Below are 12,510 nucleotides of genomic sequence, written 5' to 3'. Positions count from 1 at the left end.
CATTAGGTATTTCAGAATAATTTTTTTAAAACATCCAAATATTGAAAAGATTTACAAATTTGAATTCAGGAAATGCAAACATATGCTATTTGATGTTTCCTCAAAATTATTTCATCTGATTTAGAACTTGTAATTGGGTCCTTTGCAAGCAATTATTTCACTGTGATAGTCTTGCAAAGATGTGGAAAAGAAGCAAACCACATTATCAATATTTGATATGTTATTTATTAATTATAATTATTAAAAATAGTTGTTTATTAATCTGATACTAATTTAACAGCAATTAATGATTAATAAAGGAATTATAGTACTAATATTTACAACCTACACTTTAGAAATGCAGGAGCTCTTAATGTCATTGTTGTAGAGATTGAATTTTTCCCAAGTTCTTTTCTCAGATGTTACTCATATATATATATGTATACGTATATGTTTTTCATATACAATTGTTTATACATTTATAAAACAGTTTAAAAAGAGAAAAAGAAAAAAAATGTGTAACTGTTTCATAATTATAAAGCCCCTCTAAAACTGATAGTTCTGCATCCTGATAACATAAGCAGTTGCATGAGGCTGTGTCAGGGGAGGTTTAGGTGGGATATCAGGAAAAGGCTCTTCATCCAGGGGGTGGCTGGGCACTGGAACAGCTCCCCAGGGCAGTGGTCACAGCAGCAGCCTGACAGAGTTCAAGAAGTGTTTGGACACTGCTCTCAGGCACATGGTGTGACTCCTGGGGTGTCCAGTGCAGGGCCAGCACCTGGAGTCAATGATCCTCAGCGGTTCCTTCCAACTCCGGATAATCTATTCATCAAATGTGTTGGTCAATCAAAGGCCACTGAAAAGGCAGCTTATATGTAACAGGCTGTTAATTTTACTGTTTGATTTAAATACAAGGACCCTCTGTAAAAAAATTGACTAATGCAAAACTGTTAAATGCAGTTTGTTGGCTAAATTTTTATTGAAAAGAAACAGTTTTCCTGTTTTTTTTTCCTAGACAGCCTTGTATGTGATCTGTTCCTGTTCTTCAATCTCCTCAAAAGCATCTTATGAGAGGATGACTTCTCTTAGCTTTAATTCTCCTAGCCTGAGGATTGCTTACAGAAATGGTATGAATTAATATGTTATGACCTCAAATGACATGGTGGAGGAAGTGTGTTGTAGTCAGAATATATTTAAACTCTTTAATGAGAGTAAGCAATGGTTTAACAATGATTCAGCAAGATAGTTATAAAAACTTAAGTTACTATATTTCTTGTAGTTTTAGAGCAGACTCTGTAAGGAGGATGATGTGGCTACATATTTTTATTGTTGCATAGTCTTTTTAATGAGATAAAATTATTTAATTTAATGTCTATGTTTTCACGAGAAATGAATCTGTGTTTGTGTTTAATATATCTGTCTTACAGAAATGTCTGTCAAGTTGTGATGAGCTCCAAGTTAGGTACATACTATTTGCTCCCTCTAATACTTTAATTTTTTGCTAGTCAATGTCTGTAGGTATGAAATTTGAGATTTTATTTTGAGATTATATTTTTTAATTTTTTTGCTAAATATAAGCTGGTGTTGATGATTCAGAAGATAATTATGATCAAAGGATATTTTTATGGGGTAAAAACTTGTGATACTGCTTCTTCACTGACTTCAATTTTGTAACCCTGTAGTGACTTTTGTATTATTTTTAACATTTGTGCTGCTTTTCAAGGGGGCCAGAAATGTTTCATTTTGACAAAATTTATAAATACAAATTACCAGACAGTAGTTAGCAGGTGTCTTTGGGATATTCTCACTACAGAAGAGTGAGACTTCCTCCTCATCTTGGATTATTTGACCTGTGTCTGCTTTCTCCACACCCCAGTATATTTCTTCCTAGGCTATCTCTTTTTCTTGGAGCTCTGGCATGTTGCCCCTAAAGGGCTGAAGAGCTTTTAGATGTAGAACTGTTTGCCCCCAGTGCTGTGGAACAAGCTGTGCTGCAAGCACACAGCACAGGCTGTACTGCTCTGAAATACTATTGTCTGTCTTTTCCCATCTGCTGCTAAAATCATCATCACTTCCCTTCAGCCACATTAGAAAGACCTACTATTTAAAATAAAAAAGGAACAATGTCTACCAGTATTCTTACATCTATAACAACTTTATTTTTTCATAGCTCCTTCCATTTGAAAATTTCAGAGTGTCATAAACATGAGTTAATTCTAGTTTTCCCATTTATGAGTAATTTTATTTTTTCCCACCTATAAGTACAAAGGGTTGGTCCTAAACCTAGACAGCTATCAGTGACAAAATAAAGGATTCTTACTCAGAAAATCTTGCTCTGTTGTGAGCACAAGCATCTTTTATAGCCTAATTACAGGTTACACAAGAATTAACTTTTGGACACTCTTAATGAAAGGAGTTGTCTATTTCAATAACTGCCTTCAAGTCAAACCAAGCTGATGGAATGAAGTGTTAAAGTTTAACAGATCTTTTTTGTTTTATTAGTTATGTCATTGCTTACAATCAAAAAATAATACCCTTCAAATGCCCAAAACCCAAAAGTTTTACTTTTTACATTTCTTTAGTGTATTATGTGTACATATAATGCTGGTACTGACATAAAGTAATTCACAGTGTATATTAAATAAAGTAAGAAAATGAATTAATGGTATTGAAAATATCTCACTTTGAGAATTATAAAATTGAAGAATATTTTTCTTTCTGAATGCTACAAATGATTATGAATTAAATATTAATAATGAAGTGTTTCTACACTATATGCAGATCCTTTAACCTTATTAGATTTGAGAGTCAAATAGTAGCAAGCTGAGGAGAAAATCTGCAAGGACAACTGTGCTCAAAGAGGCTTAGTATTTTAAGGAAAAATATAGATAACTCAAATGGAATTTCACAGGTGTAACTATCTTACTACAGAGTAATTTTCAATCAAACCAGAAATCAAGTATCTGGACTAGAATTCTGCCATTTGGAAAATGTGTTTTCCATGTGATGTTAAGAAGATAATATGAGAATAAAAAAAGTAAAAACCCCACTTGTTTTTTTAAAGATAAATTTCATAACTGCTATTTTAATTTAAGCAACATAACTCTTAGGTCAATGCCATAATATTTCTCATACATAGTAATTTTGTGCTTTGCAAATATATTTTGTGCAAAACGCAAATTTTGTGCATTTGAAATCATAATACGTTTGGTTGCAGACTTGTATTTTTTAAAAAAACCCAACAAAAGAAATCTCAATAGTGCAATTTTGAGTATTGCTTTGTCTTATCGTTGGATAGTGCTGTGACTGATGTCATTTATTCCAGAATTATGTCTGAATAGGTGTGTGTTTTCAGAACATGTTTTTGAGAATTATGGAAGATACTCTAAAATATTTGTGTCTATACAGTCATCTAAAACAGTCACTGACTACTTCAATGAAAAGTAAAGGATGCAGAGAACTGAATGCAGGATCCTAGAACGAAAAGGAATTGTGAAAACAAGCAGGACAAAGAGTTTTTTCAGTTTCCTCCACATGTATGAAAAAAGCCTGACTTTGTTAAATACAGTGAGTACAACATAGAAATAGTTTGCTTATTTTTGATGAGTTGAATAGGAAGGTTGACTGTCTGTCCAGTCTGAAGCTCTAGAAGAAAACCTTAAAGAAGGAAACCTCTTCTGTTTTAGCTCAGTGTCACCCTTCTCTGACTGCAGCTTGTTTGCCACAAACCACATTCTGGGACAAAACACATCATGGATGAGCTGCAACCACTCCATCAGTCTTTAATTCCAAACTGTTAAAATCCTCTGCAAGCCTTAGGCAATGTTTAGGAATTAATCCCTTGTCAGCCTCATGGTTTAACAGCTTGGGTTTTTGTAATGATATTCTCTATCCCCATGATTCGTAGTAGGCAGATTGTTTACTAAACAGATTAAAAACCAAGACAGGAAAAAAATGAGCCAAACCTCTAGTCTTTGAGATTACACATAATTTTCTAAAAGGTAATGCTAAATGTTTTCATGGATTCAAAAAGAACTTGGACAAATATGGGTGAAAAAAAAAAAAATCAAATTAAGCATGCTAAGTACAAAGGGACCACCTTAGCATTGGAAATCCTTTGTAGTGTAGGAGGTTGTAAAAGTACCCTGGAAAAATATCACTCTGGTTTTGGCCTTTTATTCTGGAGGAAAACACTGCTGTAGAGAGAAATCTGGGCAGGATGGTCTGTTTTCTTTTTATTCCTACAATTTCTCTAATATTTGTTCTCACACAAATTCTAAAATGATTCAGAGTAATCTCTCCAATTCCACATCACTGTCAGGTCAGAAACTTTGAGTCAATATATAGATTTTTAGTTGCTTTAATGTTGTGAGAATTCTGAACACTGGTTTCCAGTACTAATGTTGTTCTTAAAAGAAAATTACAATAATGCTGAATTGAAAGATCCTGTTCATTAAATAATCCCAATGTTCAAACTCATTAGTAGGCTTAGATTTTCAAATAATTTGAACCACAGTAAAAGACAATATATAAAATACATAAATATATTTTAAATTGTTGTGAAGAGGACATGTCCTGTATTAATAATGTTAAAAGTGTTTGATTAGTCTATGTTGATGATACCAGATAATGTTAATGTGAGAAAAATGAAGAATATACTAATTTGTTAAGATGCACCTGGTTTTAGCACATTTCAGTGAGAAGTTCAGACATAGGGGAAGAGTAATTGCCCATCTAAAAGTGAATTCCATTTGGTGGCTGAAGGCAGAATGAATCATTAAATACATTCTCAAAAATCACTGTGATGAACTTTCAAATCCAGTGTTGAGTATTTTTAAAGATGACTTCACAAAAGAATGTGATGCTACGAATATCTTTGGTAAAGAATAGCTTTGAGATTTGGAAACTCCCAAATTTGTATGACTCTAAAAGCCACCTGAACAATCTGGAAAAGTAAACAAAATCTTTAAAAAAGGCACTTTGCACACAGCACTGTGCAGGGTGGCACTCATGTATGAATCAAACAAATAATTTTTTTAAAGTTTTTTTTTTATGTAAACTGAAGAGAACACCTGTAAATGACATTATGTCTAGTTCTAGTTTTGCCCTTACATTGAAATTAAGCAGTTTTATGTTACAAAGCATGTCGTAAACCATATCAAAGTCAATAACGTGAACAGGTATATCTGGACACTTTTCTTTAAATGTCTTGGATCTAGAATTCCCATTTACACTTCACTGCATCCTATGCTCAGCCATTAGACCACCAAATTGCAGATGAGGAGTGTTGAGCATTGGTGTACAGCTGAGAAAAACCTGGGTAACTCAGAACAAGGTTTCTCAGCACAGGTGTTTGTGTAATTATGATGTATTGGAAAAGCCCTTTGTTCAATAGCCTTCCAGCTGCCTAGAGAGTCAATTCCAGAAGTTTTTAGCAGAGCTGAATACCACTGAGCAAGGCTGCAGCAATCACCTTTTAGAGGGAACATGGATAGCTTACTTTTACAGGTCAAGGCACCACTCCCTTGAAAATGGTACTTGCATGCCAAGTAATAGACACAATAACTTCTTTCTCCACCTCCTTCATTAGCAGGCAACTTAAAAAGAACTCACCAGGGAGGTATCTGAGCAAATTCTGTAAAAAGAGGAAAAATGCTGCAGCTGAGAGAGTGTTTTAGGATCCCCCACCTCTGTGCTAAGGACAGGGCAAAGAGGAGTCTGAAAAAAACTTGAATTAAAGTGTCCTGGGAATAGCAGAATAGCTTGCCATTTGTTTATACCAAAATGCAATCTAATTGTGATTTTATAGATTTCTGCATATGTAGGCAGAGGCTGGCCCAAAGAGAACATTAACAGCCCTCACCTCAATAAACACAAATGATGGAGTGTAGAATGAGCATGCCAATACAATTTCTGTTCAAAGTCATTTCTCCTTAGAAGTCACTATAACTAGTTGAAGCTGTCTCCAAGCTATTTAGAAGACGTTTAAAATCATTTAATCACAAGCAAATGTCAGAGTATTTTTGCAATCAAATAAAATCTACCACTTCTGTACCTTATGCACTTTTAAGGACATCACAGAAAATCTCAAACCTTAACATGCTTCCAAAGTAAGAGTAGTATGTATTTTTAGCCCCATTTCACAGACAGGAAGCAGACATGATGTAATTAGAAAGAAATCACCCAAGATAATAAAACCACTTTGATTGAAATTTTCATCTGGCCAATCTTCTTGCTTCTGATGGATGAGGAAGGACAGAGTGGGACCTCTCCAGATATTTCTTGTGCCTTTCCTCACCCTGCATTTGAGCTGGAGGCTGTAATTGTAAGAATAGCCTGCCAGGGCCCCTTTTCCATAATGCAGATTTTAAGCCCATTGCAGATCCAAAGCATTACAAAAAAATGGCAACAAACTCCACAATTATACTGAAAAAGTATTTTGGTATTAATGCTTCTGTCTACTAACTTTGGCTTTCTTAATTTTGATGTGAAAAAATATAAATAATCATTCTTTGTTCATGATTTTAAATATCTAAGAGCTCACTTTGCCAAACCGGTATGCCAATGTTTATTTAGTACTGAGAGCAATCCATACTTTTGGGTTTTTTTAGCCCTGCTTTTAGATATATATATATACACAAATATTCCGTTTATTTTATTCAAACTATATATTCTGCAGGAAAATGCATAGAAAAACAAGAAAACTGAAATCTTTAGCTTCTACTTCATTGACAGTCCTGGCTTTTAGCTGAGGAGACTGAAATGAATCTGTAATTCAGGATATGACTGTGCTATGACTGTACATGATGCCATAATGGTGGTCTCTTTTACTCTCTGCTCTTTCCCTTAGCTGATTTTTTTTCTTATTCTTCTTAGCCTTTGCCTGTCACTGAGTGTCAGGCTATTAATGTTTTCCTAGGATTATGGCCAATGACAATTAAATATCTCTTCTGAATGATAACGGCTTGGCTAGTGACCATCACTCTTATTTATAATAAAGAGATTTGCTTTCTTTCATGTACATTATCTTACTCCTATCCACAGTGACGCTCTTTATCCCACAGTTGATTGATACCTTGAAATCCACTGCAACTCCTGACAGTCACTTTTCATCACTATTATCTTAAAGAATTTAATATCACCAGAACACTTAGTCACCTCATTATTACCTTTTTTTCTAGATCATTTCTGTTGAGCAGTAGATATCCCAGCAGAGCTCCCTGAGGGACTCTGCTGTTAAACCTCTACTTTTGTTGAAGCTGATCACTTAATCCTACTATTTAAGCTATTTATTAATTCATGAGAAGACTTCCCCTCTTGTCCCATGATAGCTGAATTTCCCATGAGTTAAGATATTATCCTAGGCCATAGTGTTTTTAAATTCTTTACAGCAACTCTGACAAAACAATTTAGTACTTATTTTCAAAATTCTCAGTCTATATATTGCAATATTAACGTAAAAATAAAAGCCAACCGCTTCCCTCCCCAAAACTCCAGCTGGTAACACCAGAAAAACATTTATAATGTAAACTTTGAAAGAGTTAGCATTTTAAATTATGTGGCAAAGGTTCAAAATGGAATTTAAGTTAGTTACCTGTATCATGAAGGGTGTTCCTGCATGTACTCCTTGGTTATTTTTAGTTTACCAATGGGATATTTTTCTGTAAATTAGAGATGAATTAAAGTAAGACAGGAAGTTACCAGGCTGCAATATTAATGGTTGGTTCTGTGGTACTGAGTTCATTTTGGAAAACACAATTTACAGATCATAAAAGCTAGTAATAAGATAATTGATGCAAAGCTGTAATATCATTTGGTCCCACTTGAGAGACAAAACTTAATATTAAAATATTTTTGACTGACAACATTGCCATTTATCTTCCTAGCAGGAGTCAAGTGAGAACAATAAAGTGAGAAAAGGTCTCTGTGCTCCATCCGTATCAGCTGCCATCATACTTAAAACAAATTATGTGAACAACCCCAATAAAAATCTGTTTCTCATATTTTTTTGATTTCAATACCTGTCATGGAACTTCAATACACTGATAGGATTTGAGAAGTTCTGTGGGTATGACACTTTGTGGACTTTTAGAAAGAAAAACCCAATAGTTTAGCAATCCCAGGTGTCATCAATTCAGTCACCAAAATTAGATGGCTGTTATGTAAATTATGCAAATAGGAGACTCAACCTCTTCTTTCATATTTGAGAAACGAAATATTTAATGATGTTGACATTTTTAATTATCATCAGGCCTCTGAGTTAACTCCTAAGTGGGATCAATGTTATTACAGGATCTCGGCAGACTCTGGTGGACATTTCTGCATCACATCAGACTTTATTGAACAGGTATGTGCTAGCTGTGTTTGAAAATCTGAAACAATGGACAATAAAGAAATAGATTTTCAGAGTCACCAAACAGATAAATTAATAGTGAACTTTTAAAATGGTCTGTTCTTTGGTAGTAGTCAGAATCTGACCATATTATGATGAACGTTTTTCCTATATCCTTTCCCACACCCCAACATTACTTTAGATATAAGTTAAAAAAAAAAAAATTACAAAAGTGCACTCTTGGGATGGAAATTTTATGAGAAAAGAAATATCATAACTCTAAATTTTTAATTTAAATTTATTTATCTGTCTCACATCACTAAACTATATTGTTCCTTACATTTATTTAGCAGGCAGAAAATAAGAGTCAACTGGTAGGCCAATCCAAAAATTTAATTTCAGCTCTCTCATTGGCATGCCTCACAGAAATTTCCTGATAGCTAAACCTCAGCTTTTCCATCAGCAAGAGAGGGATAACAGTGCTTAACTGAATCACAATGCCAGTGATATTATTGCTGTTGTTTGTCCTATTTTGTAAGTAGATGTAATCATCTGTGTTACACAGAACTTTCTGAGAGGAATCTACCTATCTAAATAGAGATCTTAAAATCCTGAGGATTAATTAATTTATGTTTGCATAGTTCTTTGAAGCTGTGTAACACTATATAAATGTTAAATATTATCTATTCCTAGCCATTGACTATGACTTTTGATAGGTACTGCATATCTCAGTGCACATTATCACTACAGCCCAAGTCCTCTAAAACTCATAAAATTACTAGTTTTCCTATTAATATTCTTTCTGTCCTCTAACCTTCATACTCTTTTCCTAGCCTGCTGAAAGAACTAGGTAACCACTCATAAAATCATTTCAGCCATTTTAGTCTGTTGCTTTTACTGCATAGAAACTCTCCATCTCACTTCAAAGTTCAAAAAACCCCAAACCAGCACAGAAGGACCTGCATGCTGACTTGGTGGGCAAGGGACACAGTGTGTGGCAGTGAGCTCCTGTGGGGAACAAGAAGTGATTCATATGGGATAATAATGTGCTCCTGCATCTTTTAGGGAGAATCAACAGGGTGGCATTGGATTCTTGGAATTGAGAAGGATAATATTGTGATTTTAATATATACACTCTGGCTAGGTGTCAACTCTCTGTCCTACATTTCCTCATCAACAGAAAGAAGGAAGAGCTACCTTTGATACATATTCGTCTATATATATATATATATATATATATACATATACACAAATATTCAGTTTGTCTTATTCAAACTACATACTTTTGCAGGAAAGTGCATAGCAAAATAAGACCATTGAAATTTTTAGTTTCCTCTTCATTAGTAGCAATAGTTAATTTCACAAACTCTCCAATATATTTTTAAAACATTGTAATTTCCAGTTGTACTAAGCATGGAGAATTGACAGAAAGAACATTTATGATCTATTAATATATGACTATGAAAAGATCACATATTTATCCTATTTTTAAGGATTAAGTGATTTACAATGCTCAGGTCACTATCCTATCCTATATATTACACTATCCTATCCTATATCTTAGCTGTCCACTTTTACATTTTTGAGCCTCCAGGTCCAACCTCATGCCCTAACTAAATCCTGACTCCTTCTTGAAGTGGATCTGCAAAAGCTTTAGCCTTTTCCTCTCCTGATCAGCAGTTCCTTTTCTGGAAGGAATTTTGGGCACAGTTGGAACTTGGGCACATTTCCAACAGCGCCAGTCGGCTGATTAGGAATGAGGGGCTTTCTGTCACACACACCTGTAACTGGGGATGGATTTGGTAACACTTCCATGGTGTTACCTGCATAAAAACAAGGGGTAAGAATGATTGCCCACTGCATGGCAGTGACAGAAGAAGCCAAGTGTCCTAGTGACCTTGAAACAGAAATAATTCTGTTACCTGCCAGAAAGCTCAGGCTGGGATTGAATTTTTTTTTTTTTGCAAGATTTCCAAGGAAAGTAGAATCCAAGAGTCCTTTTTATTTTCAGTGGAAAGAAGGTGCACACAAGTGTGGTTCCCTTTGCTGCAACTTGAGCAATTCACAGAAACTTTGCTGCTAATTGTGACATGAGTTTTTGACTCAGGTTTCTTCACAGGAGTATGAAATTGTCCTCTAGCAATTCTACTTGTATATATCTATGAAACTAAGAGCTCCTTTTTCTACTAATACTTTTCCCCCTTGGGATCACCCTCTGACACATTGCAAAGACAGATTTCTTGGTTCATCATTTTCTTCCTCTGACAGGGAAAAAATGTCTGTTTAAAGCTTTACTCTATATAAGTCTAAAATACCAGTGCCTCATACCCTGGCTGTACAGTGTGTTTCTATCACATCCTTTAAGAAATATCCTAAAGTGTGGTTTAATCTCATGAAAACAGGTAATTTGGCCATTGGTGATACAGTGTGAAGGGTATCCTGAAAATTTTGATTGCTCCCCTTTTTATTTATCTTGGTGGGGCAGATTAGAGGTTTCACAGATGGCAATCATTCCTCACATTAGTTGTCTAGCAAGGAAGGAATGAAATCTGCTCTATAAATTTGAAGGCTTCCTTATCTGTTGCTGTAACTCAACATTCTTTTCCTTCTACAAAGTTAAGGGGATCCTAGTGAAATTCCTGAAAGTGAAAGCCAAGTAAAAGAGGAAGGACCTTGTTGTGTTCTGTAATAATTCTCAGGGAAATACTTATCACATGTATTGCACAACTCCACTAATGTTTTCAGCACTAGGGATTAGTTTAACAACATAAAATTCTTGAATGAGCCTGTTTAAGTAGCTACTGATAAACACAGACTCAGACACAAAAAAAATAACCATTTTCTAAAATTTATTGCCTTTATTTAAAAGCAGCATTTTTCTTTTAATTAGGGATTGCATTACTTGCTAAATTTAGTAATTTAGTTAATGAATACATAAAGGAATATTAATGAACAATAACTATGAAAAAATATTAATGTCTTTTTCTAGTAAACTGGAGGGAGAGTGTGACAAATCAGTAAAAGGCAAGTAGATGTCTGTTCCTTCATTGATATTTGTCCTCTTATAGCCATAACTAGATAATCTATTTATTTATTGAAATTAAGGACAGATTTATTAGTATTAATTTATTTATTTACTAATTTATTTATTAGTGATTAGATCCTATTAGTATACCTTTTTCAAAATAAACTGCACTGACATTTACCAAATCTACTGTCATTTTACATAAATCTAGCTAGTAAATCCTAGTGTAGTGGTAATGTCAACAAACACCAATGTAATAAAAAAAATGTGGTCCATAGATTACTTCTCTATTTAAATCCTTTTGACTCTTTCTTAGTTATATGGTTTTGCAAGTGAACATCTTATCTACCTTTCTTGTTTTCCTAATATCAATTGTTGTGAAAGCGAATACTTGCAGATTTCAGTTTTGAACAACAATTTTAACGCAGCTTTTATCTGTCCTTCTGAATTTTTTCCTTTCATTTCTTTTTGAATCTGTATTGCACTGTTAAAAAAAAAAAAATCATCTTTTTCAGAAAGAACAGTACTGAGTTGATATATCTGCACTCTTATAACATTCATAGCTTATAAAATACTGGCCTTGTGATTCCTAACTCCTTGAATAACCACACTCAAGTCCAAGGCATTGGAAAGAAACATGAATCACATATATCTGACTATAGCATTTCAGTGAAAGGCTGACTGGTTTATGCCCTGAAGCCCATGGATTCAATAGATGTCTTTCATTTAAATGAGTTTTAGGTCAGATCTACTATGGCTGCACAAACACTGAAAAATCAACAGCATTTTTTTACTGGAGTGAGTAGCCTGCTTAACATGATGAGTATCATATACTACGTAACTAAATCCGTAAGAAATGCCTGAGTCCTGTTGCCCATTTAAACAAAATCAAAGGTACTTTGACAGAACTCAAGTGGACAGAAAGCTGCCTCAAAATGAGTATGTTAACTGGAAAACTGAAAACATCAGTGTCACTTTTATCACTGAAGCAGAAATTGCCGGGTTTGGGAAGAGATTTTTAACACTTTATATCTGAAGAACATAAACATCATTGAAGGACTTTTCTGCTTGGTCACGGATATTCTTTATGAAAGATTCATGTGTATTTTGTTACCACGTTCTATTTTGTAGCATTAAAGAAAAGCATGGGTGGGAGATGCAGCGATAAAATCTT

At 34.3% G+C, this 12,510-nt stretch overlaps 2 long non-coding RNA genes across 2 annotated transcripts in view; one reads left to right on the top strand and one right to left on the bottom strand.

The window, feature by feature from the left end:
- Nucleotides 1-1,081: 1,081 nt before the first annotated feature.
- Nucleotides 1,082-12,510, top strand: part of LOC116184080 (uncharacterized) — a 30,903-nt gene continuing 19,474 nt past the window's right edge. The window contains exon 1 of the long non-coding RNA XR_004148814.1: nt 1,082-1,106. This is a non-coding gene — a long non-coding RNA (uncharacterized LOC116184080). The remainder of the gene's footprint in view (nt 1,107-12,510) is intronic.
- LOC144248470 (uncharacterized) overlaps nt 7,619-12,510 on the bottom strand; it is a 52,652-nt gene continuing 47,760 nt past the window's right edge. Inside the window, exon 3 of the long non-coding RNA XR_013341757.1 lies at nt 7,619-7,640. This is a non-coding gene — a long non-coding RNA (uncharacterized LOC144248470). The remainder of the gene's footprint in view (nt 7,641-12,510) is intronic.

The sequence above is a fragment of the Lonchura striata genome, chromosome 2 (assembly GCF_046129695.1).
Source record: "Lonchura striata isolate bLonStr1 chromosome 2, bLonStr1.mat, whole genome shotgun sequence".
In the NCBI taxonomy this organism is placed as follows: Eukaryota; Metazoa; Chordata; class Aves; order Passeriformes; family Estrildidae; genus Lonchura; species Lonchura striata.
The sequence above is the reverse complement of the archived record's forward strand: the minus strand, read 5'-3'. Positions and strand labels throughout refer to the sequence as shown.